Source organism: Ixodes scapularis, unplaced genomic scaffold (assembly GCF_016920785.2).
Source record: "Ixodes scapularis isolate PalLabHiFi unplaced genomic scaffold, ASM1692078v2 PGA_scaffold5__190_contigs__length_132052651, whole genome shotgun sequence".
In the NCBI taxonomy this organism is placed as follows: domain Eukaryota; kingdom Metazoa; phylum Arthropoda; class Arachnida; order Ixodida; family Ixodidae; genus Ixodes; species Ixodes scapularis.
Genome location: NW_024609880.1, coordinates 111391877 through 111394762, shown reverse-complemented (window position 1 = coordinate 111394762; position 2886 = coordinate 111391877).

The window sequence follows — 2886 nt, the reverse complement described above, 5'->3', positions numbered from 1 at the left end:
GGTAGCTTTTGATTGAGATGTATTTGCGCCAAGTCGACTCCCAAGTATACAAGATAAGTATACCGTAGTCGTGGACGAAACGTACCGACTTTTATATCCAAGGTTTCGAGTGGGGTCAGTCAGGCTCTCCGAGAGAGGCATTGTTTTCTAAAAAAAGAAGGAACTCACTTGTAGACCCACCATATTATTGTTCTGTTTATTGCGTCGTGTATCTTGACGTATAGGACCTTGCAACATGTGATATATATCTCAAGGCCATTCTTCTTTTTTTTTTCTGCGGTAAAAGCTGTTGAAACCCGTTTGCTCTACGGACGTCTTACTCCTGGTTAATTCAGTTGGTGGAGCGCTCCACTGGAAATGAAGAGGTCCCTGGTTCGATACCGGAACCAGGCAGATTTCTTTGGTCACGCACCAGTCACCTATAGTTTGTTCGGAGATTTGCGTTTCTGCTTTGTTCTCATTGTTCCCCTTCTCCACGGATTAGTGTTGTCAACAATGTAGATCATGCTCGAAAACCACTAACTCAAGCCATTCTAGAGAGATATTAAGCTTGTAAAGCATTTACGGCGTTGCAAAAAAAAAAAAAAAAAGGCTTGATTTGGACAGGTTTTAGGTTAGGGTTCCCTATCACCCGCGGTTCTGCTGCCCTGTGGCTGAAACGCGCGATGAACGTGCTGCATACTTCCTGCCTCCGAGAGAGGCGAGGCGGTAGCTTCGCACCTCCGCCACGTAAAGGGCAACTCCGCTTCATTTTTTGATATTTAGAAAACTATGCAGCCCTCTTCAGTATCATATGAAAAGACCACATGTCAAATATTACGATCCAATTCCGTCTGTACATTTAATAAACTGGCCAGCAAACTTCCAAATGAGCCAAGTCGCCGAAATCTGCCAACGCCAGCATGCGACGTGAGGCACATTCATCAGCACAGTCAACGACACGGAGTTGGAGCAGCCAACATTCAGTCACTACGTCAGAGGGAGGACTACGTCACTCTCACGTTTTGTTTGTTTTTATTTCTAAGAGCGAAAATGAACGATGACGTCATGAGTTTCTCCTCCCGGCGTTGGCTCACCGGCGTTAACGTGGTTACCGTAACAAGGATGCGCTAGTTTGCGCTGCCCTGCGCGCTTCCCGGCGCTGAAAGCTGGGAGCAGTCTGTTTCGTCTCGCCGCTGCTCTAGCTTGAGAAGCACGTTTTTTTTACGATACGAGCGCGGGCCACATTTCCGATGCCTAGCTGCGATGAATCTCGAAAGATCCATAGGTTCACGATGTTCTGTTGCGGCCTGCTCAAATTATCAGTTGACCAGCCCGGGAGTTGTCTTTCACAAGTGTCCACACGATGCGGTAGCAAACTACATTGGCGAAAATTCCGGAGCAGACGCTTTGCTCTGCGTTCGCCCGCGGTCGCATAGAGGATCACCTGACCTTTGAGACTGTGACGACCCCCATAGGGGACGCACAGACGCGCTGTGGTGGGCCCACGATGGGGAGGGGGGGGGGGGGGGGGAGGGGGGGGGGAGGGGGGGGGAGAAATGAGGCGAAAACGATATTTACTGTTTATCAATAATAAGAGTCGGTGTTGGTGCCGCCCGCCGCTCACCGACCGTCGCGGCGTTCTGAAGGGCTGGTGTACCGGGCCGTCCGTCACTGTGCTGGTACCTGGGCAAGTTGGCTGCGGGGCTCACAGGGTTTACAGGCTTGTAACGCTGACGCTAGCGGGTGGCCTTGCGATTGAGACGATCCGGGCTTCTCAGGGCTCAGAGAGTTCGGGGGCATGGGGCGCTGACGCCAGCGGGTGGCCGTTGCGTTTCTCTGGCCGGGTTCACAAGGTTCTGGGGCTTCGAGCGCTGACGCTAGCGAATGGCCTTGCGGTTGAGGCGATCCGGGCTTCTCAAGGTTCGGAAACCTGGGGTGCTGACGCCAGCGGGGGGCCTTTCCATTGTGCTTCTCTTATGGGTTGCTACCTGCGCTCTCTCCAGCTAGTGCGCCCCCCTGGCACTGTTCTCATCGCGTATTCCTGTTCGGACTCGTTTCCCCCGACCTGTCCCAACTTGCTTCCCATGTCCGGTTTATCGGCTCCCCCTCTCCTCTTCCGTCGTCTCCCCTTCCCCATCTCCCCCGGCCTTCACCGTTTACGCCATCCGAAGCGGCCTGCCCGCGTCATGTGTCCTGTACCTCGCCCCCACGAACGTCACAAGACCACGGGGTTCGACGTGACGTGGCCATGACTCTGACGACACGAGACCAATGTAGCCTGACGCAACTGAAGTTTCGGTTTCGGTATCTGCTGATGTTTAAACTAAGATTACACAAACAATGTTCTACATTTCGCGAATCTGAAGACGTAGAGCTGTTTAGTAGTGTTTTGGGAAATGGACTCACATATAAGCCTAATTTTTTTAGAATTGAGCGGAGTTTCCGTACGTAAGGCTGGACCGCTATTGCAAAGACGCACTCCAATACACCTTTGCAAGACCGGCTTCAGAGCGCCGCCATCTTGCTTGGTTGGGGTAAGCTTGGACGCGTCATAATTCAATTACAAAGCCTTGCAAATGCGTCGTAATCGAATTATGGCCGCGCCCAAGCGCACCCCACCCGATCAAGATGGCGGCGCCCTAAGGCTGGACTTGCAAACCTGTATAGGAAACATATTTGCACGTCCGGCCTCAGGGCGCCGCCATCCTGTTCATTGGGGGGCATTTGGACGCGCCATAATCCGATTACAAATCCTTGCTAAGGTGTCGTAATCGGATTATGGCCACGCCCAAGCGCTCGCCAACTGAGAAATATGGCGGCGCCCTTAAGCCGGGTTTGCAAACGTGTATAGGAACGCGTCGAAATTAAGCGGTTTCGCAAAACGCCGTAAAATGCTGCACATGC